This window comes from Oryzias latipes, chromosome 11 (assembly GCF_002234675.1).
Source record: "Oryzias latipes chromosome 11, ASM223467v1".
Classification (NCBI taxonomy): Eukaryota; Metazoa; Chordata; class Actinopteri; order Beloniformes; family Adrianichthyidae; genus Oryzias; species Oryzias latipes.
In genome coordinates this window covers 27,598,102-27,615,523 of record NC_019869.2, presented here as the reverse complement: position 1 = coordinate 27,615,523, position 17,422 = coordinate 27,598,102, and the positions used below count along the sequence as shown (strand labels likewise).

Below are 17,422 nucleotides of genomic sequence, written 5' to 3'. Positions count from 1 at the left end.
TTCCCTGTCATTGTGCCAACGTTAAGAGTCCCTATTCTCAAACCTATGTTCCTGCCTTTTCCCTTCTCTCTCTGGCCACGGACCCTTCTGCCTCCCCTCTTTCTTCCACCAACAGTAGTCAAATTTCCACCGACACCCTGTAGGTTAACAGCATCGGTGGCGGTCGTTGTTAACCCGGGCCTCGACCGATCCGGTATGTCTAAAGTGTTGTGGATGATTCGCATGGTTATTTTGGCAATTTTTTACGCCGGATGCCCTTCCTGACGCAACCCTCTCTATTTATCCGGGCTTGGGACCGGCACAGAAGTTACTGGCTTGCAACCCCTGTGGCTAGATTTGCTTCCCAAAGAATACTTGGTGATATTTCAGAAGTATTGTTGAATTCTAAGAAGGTTGCCCACTCTTTTTTAAAGAATTCAATAAATTCCTGGTCTTTTAACAGAGATGTATTAAACCTCCAGGTTGAACCCGAGGGTCTGGGTACTTCCCTTGAAATAGTAACAGAAACTGGTGCATGGTCACTGATAATAATTGGATGAATGTTGGAACTTTTAATTTCTTTCAAAAGGGAGTTACTGACTAATAAATAATCTAAACGAGAGTGTGAATGATGAACTGGAGAAAAAAAGGTGAACCCCTTAGTGCTTGGATGACATGAGCGCCAAGCGTCGCAGAGACCCAGATCATTCATGTACTGCTTTAGAATACTTGCAGACTGCCATGTACGCTGATTTGCTGCTGTGCTGCTGTGCTGAGTCTGTCAAGTTCAGGGTCCAAAACCAGGTTGACGTCTCCTCCTATAATGATTGTGGAGTCAGAGTGAACTGAGAGTGAGGTGAAGAATCTGTGAAAGAAGGAAGAGTCGTCAACATTAGGGCCATAGATACTGGCGATGCAAAAGTCCTTATGAATGGATATATTAATGATTACAAATCTGCCTTCTGGGTCAGTAACTGTATCCTTATGAGTAAATGTAACATTTTTATTAATCAAGGTGAAGGTGAAATTCTTATGAGCTGCTGTGCTGCAGAAAAATGTCTTAAAAAACAAAATGATCGTAATTTAAAAAAATGCTGGGAACGATTTTATAATAGCTAAAAATTCTGTTGGAGTGGGACTTAAAGTTCCACTCCAACAGAATGTCTGATTCCTGATTCTTGTATGTGTGCATGTATGTATGTATATACATAAAAGAACCTCATGTTTTTTTCCCTTTCCTCTCTCAGACTGGTCAGTTATTTGGAGACAACATGTACAAATTGTTCCTGGACTGATCTTCTGCTAACTTTGAGATGGAGAGGCTGTCAGGTTCATCTGTTCCAGGGTCCTGCATGCTCTCCCTCCATGTTGGCTGTAGCAGTGGATGGAACTTGCTAAATGTACTGTTTTGAGAGCCAACTGGGGTGTGTAAAATTCTTTTCCACCTACATTTTTGATGGTATAAATGTTTTTCTTATGTAAACTTTTCTGTTCTTTTAGGCTCAGTGGATATTTTGAAGATGCGTTTCTGACCAAAAACACTGTGGGGACCTCCTTTGTGAACTGCATTCATGGGGAAATGAAAAGGATGAAGAGCGGAAAGGCCGTTGGTCCTGATGACCTACCTGTGGAGGTATGGAAGTGCTTAGGAGAGATAGCAGTGGAATTTCTAACGAGGTTGTTCAATAGGATTTTAGAGAGTGAGAAGATGCCTGAGGAATGGAGGAGAAGCGTTCTGGTTCCGATCTTTAAGAACAAGGGTGACACGCAGAACTGCAGCAACTATAGAGGAATAAAGTTGATGAGCCACACAATGAAGCTGTGGGAAAGAGTAGTGGAAGCCAGGCTTAGGAAGAAGGTGGAGATTTGTGAGCAGCAGTATGGTTTCATGCCCCGTAAGAGCACCACTGATGCCATTTTTGCTTTGAGAATGTTGATGGAAAAGTACAGAGATGGTCAGAAGGAGCTGCATTGTGTGTTCGTAGATTTAGAGAAGGCGTATGACAGGGTGCCGAGGGAGGAGCTGTGGTACTGTATGAGGTCGTCTGGAGTGGCAGAGAAGTATGTCAGAGTAGTTCAGGACATGTATGAGAGAAGTATGACGGTGGTGAGATGTGCTGTAGGTCAGACAGAGGAGTTCAAGGTGGAGGTGGGACTACACCAAGGATCAGCTTTGAGTCCTTTTTTGTTTGCTATGCTGATGGACAGGCTGACAGACGAGGTAAGACAGGAATCTCCCTGGACAATGATGTTTGCGGATGACATTGTAATTTGCAGTGAGAGTAGAGAGCAGGTGGAGGAACAGCTAGAGAGGTGGAGGTTTGCTCTGGAAAGAAGAGGTATGAAGGTCAGTCGTAGTAAGACAGAATACATGTGTCTGAACGACAGGGATCAAGGTAGAAGCGTTAGGTTACAGGGGGTTGAGGTGAAGAAGGTGCAGGAGTTTAAGTACTTGGGGTCAACAGTTCAGTGGGATGGGGAGTGTGGAAAAGAGGTGAAGAGGCGAGTGCAGGCAGGTTGGAGCGGGTGGAGGAAAGTGTCAGGAGTGTTGTGTGACAGAAGAGTGCCAGCAAGACTCAAAGGAAAGGTGTTCAAGACAGTGGTGAGACCAGCTCTGCTCTATGGGTTAGAGACGGTAGCAGTGAGACAGAGACAAGAGGCTGATATGGCGGTAGCGGATATCGAGATGTTGAGGTTCTCCTTAGGAGTGACCACGTTAGACAGGATAAGGAACGAGTACATCAGAGGGACGGCTCATGTTGCCTGTGTTAGCGACAAAGTCAGAGAAGCAAGACTGAGATGGTTTGGACATGTTCAGAGGAGGGACAGTGGATTTATTGGTAGAAGGATGTTGGAGATGGAGCTGCCTGGCAGGAGGACAAGAGGACGGCCAAAGAGGAGATATATGGATGTCTTAACAGAGGACATGAAGTTGGCTAATGTTAGGGTAGAAGATGTCCATGATAGAGTGAAGTGGAAAAGGATGATCCGCTGTGGCGACCCCTGATGGGAAAAGCCGAAAGAGAAAGAAGATTCATGGGGAAATAGAACATGCAAAGTTATTTTCACGTCTTCTTCCTTAAGAAAATGAACACGCCTGCATATATGTTTTATTGTATTTTGTGTCATTTCATCATGTTAATATACGACATTCATTTGTTTTGATAGAATCCTGGAGATGGGAGATGTGGAGCAGGTAAGTTTGTGGCAGCACCAGAGTCCTCCAACAAGTCTTCTGGCAAAGTAAATGAGGAAGGATCGGAGTCTGCCATCGTGGAGTTTTGCTGAAAGGCCTGAACACGTTCCATCCATGCATCCATCTTCTTCCATTCATCCAGAACCAGGTTGTGAGGGCAGCAGTCTAAGCAAAGATGCCCAGACTTCCCTCTCCTCCAGCTCCTCTTGGGGGACCCCGGGGCCAGCGTGTCCTGGGTCTCCCTTAGGGCCTCTGCCCTTATTCCTGTTGGAGTTTTTTTCTAACCCCTTATGTTTCAAAAGTTTGCAAACATACATTTTGGTTGAAATGATGAGGATCCGAGGATGAAATCAAGAAGGGACAACATCAGGGAAAGGGACTGAACCGACTGAACAGCTTCCTCTCTTCACCAGACACATGTTCCCAGTACATATGTGTCAAAAACTGGTAAATACTCATTGAAGATGCATCTTGTGTAGTTTGTTTTCTCAGTTTAATACATTTTGATCCTTTCATTCTGCACAGACATCCTCGCCGTTCAGGCCGGTGGCTGGAACAAGCGGAAGTCAGAAAAGCTGGAGCAGACGTTACCAGAATGATACCTCCAGGTAAAGACTGTGGTAATGTTGTAGATAAATGTTGGCTTGTTTCTTTTATGTTACTCTCATGGTGTTGATGTGGAATATGTCTTGATTTCTTCAGTATTATTAATACATTAATCTCTTCCCACAAGGAACAATCAAAATGACCCAGAGAAAAACACTGAAGGGCTTTGTCTGAGCATCAGGAAAACAAGAATCAGCTGTCATCAACATATGGTAAAAATCTTTTGTAACCTTTGTGCTATCTTGTGACCCCACCCTCACATTGACGTGTTCTCCCTACCATGACAAAGGTGGATAAAGGTGGAAAGATTTCATGTAATCCATGGACACCAGTGAAGATCACGAATCATTGAAGAAAAAAGGTTCAGAGTACTGTCTAGTGGGTCTAGATGACCCAACTCCCAATGGTAAAGTGCCTAGGATAGAACAAGGGTTACACTTTCTAAAGTTGTTGCATAACTAATCAAGCATGATGTGATGGATTGCAGGTTATGGTGCCATGGTAAAGAACTAAAGGCTCTATGATGTCATGCTGCTGACCAGACTGTGGTTGGTGAAGTCCAGCAGCACTGCGGGTCCTTGAAGTGTGGTTGAAGAGCTCTCCTCCCAGCTTTTGGAAGGTTCTGCCCCGCAAAGTCAGGAGGTTCTCTTTGTGATCTGCATGGATGTCCAGGGCTTGTGGCATTTATGTGTTTTCTTCTTCTTTTCATTTTTAGGCAGCACAGAGTCATTGATGGAGAGAGGACATGAGGGACTAATTGTCTGCTGAGGAGGAGACTTTCTGCAGTTCAAGCCCCAGCTCCACCCCTAAAAAAAGGCTTATATGAAGGACAACCTCATTTCAACTTTGTACCAATAAATGACTTTTAATTGAAATGAGAGATTTTTTTCTGAACTGCACCAATGAAGGGTTTTTCAACCTAAATTTCAACAATTACATTGTTTTTTACCTCCGTTCAAGTTTCTACAACACTAGCTAAACATTTCAGTGCTCACACCTGTGCTGAAGACACTTCTCATTTTAACTCAAACGTTTGGCCTTTGATTTGTATGTCCAACACCTTAGAATGAAACACTGACCTATTAAACTCATATAATAAATGTGCTATGCATCTCCAAATCCTTTGTCAGGGTACAGACTACATTTTAATTGTAGCAAGACTGAAGTAAAATGTAACAAAATGACAATGAGTTATCTTAAATTAGGGGTAAATGACATGAGAAATTAAGAATATTAGAAGTGTGGAGTGATACGTGTATTTATCAGTATGTTAGCTGCAGGAAGGGTGCTGTCCTTGACACGTTCCTTTACTCAGACAGGATGACAGGTAGGGAAGGGGGTAGCCGATGATCTGCTCCAGTATCTTCAGCACTGAAGCTTCTGCTGCTCTTCTTCAGTTTGATCTGAGAGCCAGACCATGATGCAGTTGGACTAGCTGAGCGGTAGGTTGCCAGCAGCTTCAGACGTGCTGATGTGCCTTGTTGATAACGTCCTGGATGTTAGGAAACCAAGTTAGATCAGCTGAGATGGGGATGCCCAGGAAAGGGAAGCTGTGAACCCTCCTCTGTGCCTACTATAGTCCAAGATGACTTTCATGGTCTTTTATTTGCCGATCAGCCTTACACTATACAGTTTCCGCACTTGTCTACAAAGTTCACCTCAGTGACCTTTAATAAGTCTTTGTTATTGGCAAGTTAATTACTTATATCCAAGACATGGAGATGTGGGTCCAGTATGAGCAGGATTTGGGAAATGGCAGTTGCCAAGAACTCACATGAAGTTTCAAGGTTTTTCCTTTTATTTGGAGGAAAAAAAGTTTTTGTCCTTTGTTTGTTGTGCAGAATTGCAAACCTAGAAAGAAATCAAGTTGAAAGAATTTATATAAATGTATTTGCCCTTCTTTTGACCCTTCTACATCATGAATATTTGGTGGCTGTTGCTTGGCGACTGTGAGATCTCTCCATAGGATTGACATGGGCTGGGCCTCTCAATGACCTTGATATGATTGTTCTTCAGCCATTCCTTGGTTGCCTTGGCTGTAGGTTCTAGGTCACTAACCTGTTGGAAGACCCATCCATGACTGATTTGAAGGGTCCTGGCTTAAGGAGGGTAGGAAGTTCTCACTCAGGATTTTCCATTAATGGCTCCATCAACATGACGACGTAGCTCTGTGCAGAAAAATAGCCACAAAGCATAATGCTTCCACCTCCATGTTTGACAGTGGGGAAGCTGTTCTTGGGGTCATAGGTAGCAATTCTCTTCCTCCAAACCAATGGTTGAGTTGATGCCAAAGAGCTCAGTTTTGAGCCAAACATTCCATTATGCAGAATAAACTGATACAGCAAACCCTATTTTTCAGTGTGTGATTTTCATTTTTCATAAATCTTAGGACAATTTAGATGATAAAAGTAATAAATATATGAAAACAGTATAATACAGTAAATAAGTAAATATTTGATGTGATGAACAATGCTTATCTGATTTAGACCCAACATGGAATATTTTTTGACACACACAAATCAAGTTGTGTTATTTAATGCTCGTAATTTAGACACAAATGATAGAAATGTTAGGTTTATATGCCAAAGAGGCCATGTGAAAATTTTAGTGCAAATACGCATGCGTGCGCGCCGTGCACATAAAGCCACCCCCAATGAAGCCTGGCCGACGGTGGCGGAGCGTGACACCATCTTGGTGAGGTCGACGACGCCCACATGACGATGATTTCTATTGCTTTTAGTGGTGTCTAAGTAGCTTTTATAAACTTTATATGTTTTACAATTTATGTATATTTATACATATATGTAAATATATTATATTTATATATATAATATATATATAGATACATCATTTGTTGTTGTTAAAGAAGAGAAACAGTCAGCCTTAAAAGCTCAAACTTTAATGAAAAGGCATTGTTGCAGGACTTCTTACAAATAAAAAAATTATTACAAAGAATTTTTAAAAAATAATTTGTAAACATTTAGGAGTTTTAGACCTCTTTGACATGTAATTTAAATTATTTAGAAAAACCCAACAATAAGTCAATAATAATAATAATAAATCAATAGTAAGTCAATAAGTCTATTATTATTATTATTATTATTATTATTATTAATAGTAATAATAATAATAATAATAATAATAATAATAATAATAATAATAATAATAATAATAATAATAATAATAAAATAAATATTCAAAAGAAGTCCAAAAGTGAACAGTAGATTTACCCTAAAATAACAACAACAAAGAAAAATTTAAGATTTATACTGATTCATGTGAGTGATCAATTTGTGTAACACAGATGGTATGGTGTTGGGTTTCAAGCAAACAGTCTGGCCTCTTATCTAAATGTGTTTCCACAAATGTTTTGAACAGTCAGACTGTATTACTAGTTGGTACCACAGTGATCCATCTGGGTTAGCTCTTTTTATTGCTAAGATCCACTTTTTCCTTAAGTCTGAATAGTGAATAGTGAAAAGTTCAGTCACTGAGTCAGAAATGTATAAATCTATATTACCATAATAGCCTAGTATGCTGTATACAGGTTTAGCAAAATAAAATGTACATTTATGTTGACAGCAAATTCTCCATACATCATGCAGCATGTTGATAATAACTCTGCAGCATCATGCATGTCAACATGTGTTCTATTAATAAAGCCCCTGCAGCATTAAAAGAAAAAATTATAATACTTACCTGTGAAATGATATACTTCCTCCTTCATGGACTCAGTTCTCTGATTTTGGCAGTTGAAACACAAACAATGAACTGGTATTATGCAAAAAATGTATTCAAATGCATTCACTGCAGCAGTAACTTGACCTCACCAAGATGGCGGTGCTCTCCTCCCATGAGGAACCACGTGATGTCTCCTCTAGTGATATAACTCATTGGCCACCCCACCCCCAGGTGTCCGCGCGCCGGTCGGTGGGTGTTGGGCGTCAATAAAGGTAATCTGGTTGTCGCGCTTTCTGCATCTCTGCACGAGCTAAAGAAGTCTCAAAGGTAAGAAATGTAAACACAAGAGGCAGTAATGAAAAGTATTTTCATCTGACAGATGAATGCCGCTGTTGTTATCACTGTGACGGAAGAGCGGTGCTGAAAAATACGGCCTCCATCGAGAGACTGAACGTAACACGACTGCAGGTTACTACTATGATCATAGAAAAATGTATTAATTATTTGTTTCAACTGTATAGTTATTGTGGTCGAGCAGAGGAAGGGAGGTTTGTGAGAATCGGGGTTACATTAGCTAATGATTATGGCAGCGCTCGCGCCACCGCCGGTGTGGGTACCGGATGTTCTCGGGTTGCCGGATGTTCTCGGGGTCCTTCAGGGTCCTTCCAATGAATTATATCACTAGAGGGGACATCACGTGGTTGCTCATGGGAGGAGAGCACCGCCATCTTGGTGAGGTCAAGTTTTGAAGACCAAACCACTTTTATAACATTTAATAAAGAGCTCTGTTTTTGCTTTCAATCACTTCATTGTATGAAAAAGAAGAATGCCTTGAAATTGCTTAGTTTTGTTCAGAAATAAAAACTTCACGAGTACCCCTAACTTAACTAGTATTAGACTACTTAGATTTTTTCTATGTTCCTTTATTTTAGTTTACTTAGGTTTTTATTTATTTGTGTGTTATGTTCATTGTTTCTTTTTTTCCCCTCTATTCTTTATTTTCTATGTCAATATGTTATATTTGGCAATTGTGACTGATCTTCGAGGCAATATCGATTATATCGTTATTGTTCGTTGTTAACGTTAATGTCATTGTTAATGTATGATACCGCAATTGTCAATAAAGTTTTTAAAAAAAACTTAGCGACGTTAACTCATTGGTCGTGGCAACTTACAGCCAATCAAATAGTGTGACGTCATCATTGGTCGAAGGACCCCGAGAACATCCGGTACCCACACCGGTTTCCCGGCAAAAAAAGGAACAGTAATTTACTGATATATTCAAGTGTTATGATTGACCTATTTAGGGTTTTTCTCCAAATTTACACAAAAAAAGTTGTAACAACGATCATCTGGACTTGGTTTTGTAAATATTTTAAAACAGTCTCTGTCTCAGAGACCTGGACTGACTGACTCCTCCCCCTCACGTTCCAAACAGGAAGTACCCGCTGGCTCCAAGGAGCCAAAATCCTGTAGACTTCTAAAGAGAAACAAACAGCTGTTAGTCATTCTATGGGTCAGATTAACCATTCTTGTTGCGATACCCTTTTAAACATGTTTTTGCTAATTCCAGTTATTTGTTTTACAAAACTGTTTCTTTATCACAAGTTATTCAAATTATAGACTGACAAACAGATGCCTCAGTAATAGCATGTGCCACCTTGAATGTTTGTTTGACAAATTCCACCAAGCTCACTTTCAGTGGAAGCAGTGTGGACTTTCAACAAGCTTACTCCTGATTGGCGACAGTAGTTGCCATAGAAACGTTGACTCAGATCAATCACTGTCAACTGGCTCCAACGTGGTGACGTCTGTATCACAGAGAAACGACGACAGAATTGAATTTGTTATGATGGATCTGGAAGGAAATGGGTGACGTCACACTCGCTCAGACCTTTTCTCTGATCCAGTCAAACTGCTTTTTTACCAGTTTTATTCCAGAAATCATTTTGGATAAGAGGAAAGACATCTTCAGCTCAAAACCAAGTCTTCATGACCTTCTTTTATAACTTTTCTTTTTAAAATTCAGAAATAATAACCTGCACATTCTTACAAAACTGTTAGACTTCAATTGCTACCTTAATTTAATTGTAAAACTAACAACCATTGTCATTAATATGGCAATATTTTCCCCAAATCTTATCAGAATGTGGAACTGGAGACATAAAAATTCTGCTTTTCCTATTTTCAGCTGACTCTGCCACGAGGCTCGACAACTACTTGCATCAACTGTGATCGCTGTGGCCGCCAAAACATCCAAATGTAAGGCGGGCTACAAAGATTTCAGGCCAAAAGAGAACGCCTCACATGTGATGAAGTGTCTGTATTGGTATGTATTTACCATCTGTGACTCAGAGTCATTAACCAATTGTCGATCTGTTCACAGTGTTATATGATAATTTAAATTTTGACGATGACGATACAAAAATTGATGCAAAACCTGCCAAAAAGTCCCGCCTCTTACCACACACATGTTGTGCCCCCTAAGTTGCCCTAAGTTCCCTGATCAAGCACAAACATGCTTTGCCTGGATGAAGGCCTTGTATCAGGTATACTGGTAATTAGGGCTGCACGATATGAGGAAAACTCGCGATATGCGATATTGGTGATTAATATTGCGATAACGATATAATTCGCGGTATATAAACAAATAGCAAAACAACCAAAAACATCATTTCCATTTCACTGCAACAGTTTAAAAGTTATACTCCAACTGACCCTTGTCGACGTAGGAGGCAAACATCAAACATAAAAGGGCTCATCTGATTGATCAACAACGTAAACGGGTCCTTCCGATTGGTTAAATGCATAAAGGGATTTATTTCATTTGTTCAATATTTCAAGCTGCCATGAGATTGTTTTAGCACATTTAGGGAAACCATTTATTGTGATTTTCGCCGTCTTTTGTGGTATGCATATTGCACAGCTTAATGTCGCGATAACGATAAATTTGCGGTATAATGTGCAGGCCTACTGGTAATAATAATTTTACATTCACCTCAGTCTGTTGTTGTTCGTCATTATTCATGGAAGCTTGATGACACGACATCTTCAATCTGCATGAACTCTAGTTTGATTAGAAACTTTCATTTGTGAACCGTCAGCAGATCTGGGGCCTCATTTATAAACGTTGCGTACGCACAAAAGAAGGCGTACGCCACTCTGTACGCAATAGTTGAGATTTATAAAAAGCAAACTTGACGGGAAAATGTGCGGTCCTTCACGGAAGCTCTGACCCAGGCGTACGCACAAAAACGGGTGAAATGAGAAACGGCGACACCGTCGGCAGATGGAAGAAACACGTGAAAGTGAAAATGACAATACTGCCTCTCATAAATAACATGAAGACTTCACAAAGCAAGTCTTACAATTAACAGCCTACACGAACACCCGTTTGATCGATCAGCAGTGAAACAAACAAAAAAAAAAATCAAACGAAAATTACAACAGAAATTCAAATGAACACTTTTTTGTAGAAAGAAAAGTGAAATATTTTCTGCAATATTGGCATGTTGTGCAATTCATCCTCATAAATAATATAGTTAACAGAACGAAATAATGTACAAAACTGACATTCCCGTCAATGTGTCCGTCTGGAGGAGCAGATATAGCTGCAACTAGATAGATAGATAGATAGATAGATAGATAGATAGATAGATAGATAGATAGATAGAGAGAGATGTATTAATTGTCCACTGGGGAAAGTTGTTTTCATAGTAAAACATTTCTTCATAAGCTACAGAATTATGGTATTCATGCATATGCCTTTAGTTTGTTTTATTTTTGATAAAACAATGTATGGCGTATGTCTCAACCATTCAGAAAGCAACAAGAAATTACATTTGCTGATCAATTTCCCATTTCCACGTGGATTATTACCAACATCTGTAGCTTGTCAGATGTAATTAAATGGAGGGAAATAAAATGCCCCATCACAATGCGTAATGACGCACAATGGCTGATCTTGCGCTCTTAGAAGATGTGGCAAATGGAAGAATTCAGAGTGAACGTATCTTTAGACAGCAAGAAGACTTGCTGGCAAACGAGGACGAGTGGCTTATGAGCCGGTTCCCACTTCCTCTGCGGGCTTTTGGGGGTGTGTCACCCGGTTCATCTGGCGCGTCGGTGTCCCCCTGCGCCTCAGTCACCACTCCACTTAAAAGGGATTCCCCAATTATTGCCGCCAGTCTCTCATCAGGAGGGGTCAGCTCCGGTGTCCCCCACACCCGTGGCAGACACGGGTGTGTGTGTGTGTGTGTGTGTGTGTGTGTGTGTGTGTGTGTGGGGTTCAGCGCTAGACGTTTTTTTGCCTCGACTTTGATGTCCGACCATTTCTTTTTTATTTCGGCCACGGTCCGAGGTTGTGAGGCTACAGCATTTACGGCGTCTGCCGCCGTCTGCCACTCACGTGCCTTTTTGGCATTAGTAATGCCCACACTGTGCCCCAAACAACACTTTTCTCCTCTTTTCCACCTCGCCAACGATAACTTCTACTTCACATTGAGTGAAGTTACGTTTTTTTGATTTCCTCTCTGTGTGTGCCATGGTTTAGCAATCAATGAATATTCATTTGTGGGCGTTTCACGGACTATTTATGGGCAACTATGGGCGTGTCATGAGGCCGCAAAAGCTGCGCTGCATTTAGAATTGGTTGTGATTTATTAAGGGAAAGATGCGTAGGATGTGCGTGCGCACGGTTTTATAAATCGCACGTCCTATGTTTCATCCGTACGCCACTTCTGACGCAAATCCTACGCAAAGTTTTATAAATGAGGCCCCTGGTCATGTCTCACCAAAACAACCACACTAATTATTTTATCATTTTCATCCATTAAGGTTGGAAAAAGCAGCAGCCCTCCAGTGCTTCAGCCGTCCAACCATCAACCGTTTCAGACATCCATCCTCCCACCACTTCAGCCCCACAGCCGTCCACCAGTGTCCCAACTCCTGACATTTTACTATCCTGGTACAATCTTATTTTTCTGCACAGTTAGCAAAAATGATATGTTTTTTATATATTCCTGTGTTTTTTTATCCTCAACAAATGTTTCTCCAAAGAAATATGAAAATACAGAATTATTCATCTGGTGGTTATTTTTACACTTTTCCTCAAATCTTTAATAAGAAAAAAATAATTCAGTTCAAGTTTACTTGTGCTTTTCTTTTTAATGGGCATTACAGTTGATATAAAACATATAACATGCAATTAAAATGCTTTGTAGTTAAAAACATTTTACACACTATTAAAAGATTCTATAAAATATTATTTAAAAAGAATCCTTTCCAAGAAAATGTTGACTACCGTATATCTTCCCATAGTAGCCCTGGCGTTTCTTCCATCACAGACAGAACAGTGATGGTTAATGGGTTTATTTTGCAGCAAAATTTCATCAAGAAATGCAGACAAACAGCAGCAGATGAACATTTCAGGATTTATTCAAATGATGAGAATATTGGATTGTGTTCTGATCAGCACTGGCTGTTGACGTTTCTTTTCTCCTTGAAGCATCAGCCTCCGTATCAAAATCATGTTGGTTGTCATGAGGATCTCTTTCCTGGAGACACGCCCACCTTTCCGTCTTTGTGCAATAATTCATGTTCAAACCAGTTCTTCTAAGTTGTCGCTTTTCTTTGCATTTCCACCAGTATAAATTAATACGACAAAATACTTACAGAATTTGTAAAGATTTGGATTTTGTATTATTAATTTGCCTTTTTTAGTCTTTTATTATAAAATAACTATGCATTATTACTTTATTTTAACTAACACATTTATCTTAGTTTACAGTAGTCCTCCTAAACATCTCTTAAACAAGTTTACACTTTTCATCTTTCAGAATGCAGCCGTGTGATTGGAGGAAAAGATTAATATGCAATGAGGACATTTAAAGAAAAAAGGAGCAGTTTTTATTTTACATTATTATTATTTTAAAGTAGAACTCTAATGTATATAAATGCTTTTTTATTCATTTGTTTGGCATATTTACTGTGTTAGAGTTCTGATGATTGTTTTGAGTGGTAAACGTTTTTATTTTATTTATGAAACCCAGATGGAGTTAATGGAGTGCTAGTCATGTTTTATATTGTATTTATTATTAATGAATTTATTTATTTATTTTGAAGTGCCTATTTGCAAGTAAAGAAGGTGGGGTTATGGTTAAAATACGTACGGACAATCCAGCAACGTGCCTCTTCAACATGAATTTCCATCAATTTTTTTTGCTTGGTCACAAATAAATACGTCCAAATAATAATCAGCCTAATTTGTTTTTTTGTTTATTTAAAATTATATAAATCTTTTCTAATTTTGTCAATAAAAGGACAAAAGGGGTAGATGATGGATGCATGTCCAAGTTTTATTATTCATGTTCTACAAGTTGTTAGATATTGATATTTGATGCTTTTGTGCTATGCGTTAAAAATCAATGTAATATTGTAATTATTCATGAATATTTGAATGGTACTAATATTTCCTACAAAGGATAATTGACACTAATCAAATTAAAAACAGTCGTCCTGTAAGCACTGAGTGAACAAACTGTAGCCCATTGTCTATCACTGTTTGATTGAACCTTCTCTACTTTTCTTGCAGGGGGGGGTCATGGCCTCTACGCTGGATTCCAAAAAAGAGACAAAAAAAACCCCCGCCCTCAACCCCCACTCTTAGTCAGACATGTTTATTTTTTTATTTACAATAATATATGATATACTATGTACATTTATTTTGTTTTACTTTTTTATACTTAGTTTCCTTATTTCCTATAATATTTATTAGTAGTTGTTGTTTGTTGATGTTAGTTCTTTTTAGCCCCTTTTATGTTAAAATAGACGTAAATGATCCAGATGCTGAAATCCTAATTTATAGACAGATTTATGAATGAATTATTCTCAACAGAAGTTCAACAGTATTTTCACAGTTTGAATGTTTTACTGTTTAGTTTTACTGCAATCTGTCGTGCCTCACCCACTGTCCATCCCATAAAAAGAACAATTCTACATCATTAACCTTTTTTATTTTTATCCATATGGCACATTCATAAATACAAAGTTAGAAATCATACCCCCCCCCCCCCCCATTTTTCTAACTTTATCAATGAGTTCAAACAAAACATGAACACAATAAGAAACTCTGACCATAAGAAAGCATTTAAAACATTCAATCTGTGCGTCACTTTCAATGTTTTTGTGAAAAATTTCATAATAATCCTCTGGTTTGTTCCTTTCTTGTTGCTGTTTGGAATTGTTACAGTCAATAAAGTTTGAATAAAAAAAATGCAATCTGTCATGCGACATACCTTCCCTCTGAGAAACATTTGATGTTTTGTTTCTTTAAGTACCTGCAAAACAAAAAGTTTGCATTAGTAATGGAAACATTAATTTCTGTAAAAAATAAAAATAAACACCTGTTTGTCGCTGGGCTTATTTTTAGAACTTAATCTTCCCGATAAACGTGGGAGCAATCACAAAACCAGTTTAGAGCCAAACGTCTTTTTTTTTATTATTTACAGTGTATTTCTAAACTCAACTAGTTGATGTTGAAAAAATACGCTTGCATGGACGTTACGACAGAGTACATCGGTCCCTAGAAAAGTTATTGAACGCAAATATTAAACCTCAGACGATCTTATTTTACGAGATTTTTCCACAGGAAAAAAAAGAAACTCGCGTCACATGACCCCACGTCAGCCCACCGATATGATGGAAAAGATCAGTCATTGTACACAGCATTTAGACTTGTAGTGTGAATACTTTAACATGTAAAAGAATATTGAATAAAAAAAATCGCTAAGTAAATTTAGAGAACCCTCCAGTCCGTTCCTGAACAACATTCTTCCGGTTTGTTTAAATGTCCTTCAAAGTCGCAACAACACAGAATGAAACCTATACACGGGTCCGTAGAAATGTAAATAAAAATAATTAATAAATAGCAACGTACCTTTTCACGAGATCTTTTTTTTTTTTTTTCTCGGGGTCCTTTTTTATTTTTTTATTTATAGAACACAATACAAAACAATACCAGAACATTAACATAAAATTACAAAATATGGCGAATACAAAAGAGAATACTATAATTGGAAAGGAAGCAAAAAGAAGAAAAATTCTTATCAGTATGCAAACATAAACCTATTTATATTCATAATCATAGAGAAATCAGGGAAAGGTATAACATAAGAAAACAACAATTTCAGAGTTGGATAGTGTTGCAAAAAGCAGGGGGATACAAAATATAAATAAACTGTCTTAGACATCAGGAATATCACTCAGGGTGTCATAAATTGTTATGGCTTTAGGTGAGTCGATTAACTTTATGGATTTTAAGTATAGATTGACCTCATTATTAAAGAAGCTAAAGCTGGGGTGGCATTTCTGTAACCTATTTTTGTGTATAAAAAACTTGGCTAAACATAACACAGTATTGATACATACATTATTTACATCGTTGTGTAGTGACAGGCCAAAGATTATGACTTCTTTGGAAAAGAAGTCCATGATGAATGGAAATTTATGTCTTAACCATTTGTAAACATCCAACCAAAACACTTGTACAACATTACACAGGAAGAATCTGTGGTCGATGTCTTCAACAGCAGTTTGGCAGAAGGAACAGCTGTTGTCATCAATGTTGAAACGTAATCTAAGTAGTTCTTTGGAAGGATAAATATCATTCATAATTTTGAAGTGTGTTTCTTTAACTTTTGGGGGAATAGGAAGTTTCATGAAATCGGTTCTTAATTTAAGAACAACATTTCGTTCACATTTCTGCAGTATATTATTTTTGTTCTGTCGACCAGGAAAAAACCTTTCTATAAACCAATTTCTGATAAATGAGTTATTACATTTTCTGTCCATTAGAGGGCATCCTTCAATTGACAATGTGGCTAACTGTGGTTTTATCCTTAAATGTGTCATTGTGTTCCTTGTTAGAAATACAAATTCTCGAGGAAGAGAATTGCGTACTTTTAAAAATTCTGAAATAGGAGGATTAAAGTTATGTCTTAAACAAAATTGCTCATAATCTAATAAATTTCCTTCCGTATCCATCAGATCAGACACCGACCAGACACCTCTGTCAAACCATTCAGCACAAAACAAAGATTTGTTTCTGTGGAGGATGTATCTGTTGTTCCAAATGATATTTGAGTGTGGCGAGAAATTATGCACATACAAGATTTTCCAGTATAGCAGAATTTGTTTGTGGAACTCTGATAATGCTATATGGAGCTTATTAATGTCAAAATCACTAATAAGCACCAACTTTAACCCGCCTAATTTGTTAAATAAATAATTTAGGACACAAAACCAGAAGGATTGGTTGTGTTTGATCCACGATTTCAACCAGTTTATTTTCAGGGTTCCGTTAAGACAGTCAAAATCAATAACTTTGAGACCCCCATCCTCAAATTCTTTGACCATGTAGTTCTTTTTCATGTAATGAGGCTTGTTTCTCCAAATAAAGTTAAACGTCATTTGGTTGATGGATTTTATCATTTTGTTTGGGATGGCATTAGAGTAAGATGGATGAATACATCTAGACAAACCCTCCATCTTTGTCAGATAGATCCGACCCAGCAGCGATATATCTCTTTGGAGCCACATATTCAACCTGGTCTTACATTCATCAAGTTTTTCACCCACATTCCTTGATTGGCTTATTTTTTGGTCTTTGTTGATATAGATGCCCAAGTATTTAATTTCTGATTTAATGGGGATATGATTGATTTCTTTTAAGGGTGTGTCATGAATAGCCAACAGTTCACATTTCTTTAAGTTTAAGTTTAACCCTGATGCTTTGGAAAAATGTTTGACTTTTTCAATAGCTGCTTTAATTTGATGCTCATCTTTTAAAAACAGTGTTGTGTCGTCTGCTAACTGGCTAATAATGATCTCTGTGCCCAAAACATTTAACTTTTTGATTTCACTACAATTCTTAATATAAATGGCCAACATTTCAGTAGCTAA

The 17,422-nt window shown here is 38.4% G+C and overlaps 3 long non-coding RNA genes across 5 annotated transcripts; all 3 read left to right on the top strand.

Moving 5' to 3' along the window:
* The first annotated feature begins 3,147 nt into the window (after nucleotides 1-3,147).
* On the top strand, nucleotides 3,148-3,744 carry LOC111948183. The gene is made up of 2 exons (XR_002874122.1): nucleotides 3,148-3,622; nucleotides 3,701-3,744. It is a non-coding gene; the product is annotated as an uncharacterized LOC111948183 (long non-coding RNA).
* Nucleotides 3,745-3,908: 164 nt separating this feature from the next.
* Nucleotides 3,909-4,885, top strand: LOC111948247. Of its 2 annotated transcripts, none has more exons than XR_002874202.1 (3): nucleotides 3,909-3,993; nucleotides 4,269-4,415; nucleotides 4,497-4,885. It is a non-coding gene; the product is annotated as an uncharacterized LOC111948247 (long non-coding RNA). The 2 variants fall into 2 exon arrangements; XR_002874201.1 differs by lacking the exon at nucleotides 3,909-3,993 and adding an exon at nucleotides 4,147-4,187.
* Nucleotides 4,886-7,681: 2,796 nt separating this feature from the next.
* Nucleotides 7,682-14,095, top strand: LOC105358747. Of its 2 annotated transcripts, XR_002874199.1 has the most exons (5): nucleotides 7,702-7,789; nucleotides 7,842-7,930; nucleotides 9,654-9,791; nucleotides 12,299-12,428; nucleotides 14,055-14,095. It is a non-coding gene; the product is annotated as an uncharacterized LOC105358747 (long non-coding RNA). The 2 variants fall into 2 exon arrangements; XR_002874200.1 differs by lacking the exon at nucleotides 7,842-7,930 and having other exon boundaries at nucleotides 7,682-7,789.
* The last annotated feature ends 3,327 nt before the right edge of the window (nucleotides 14,096-17,422 follow it).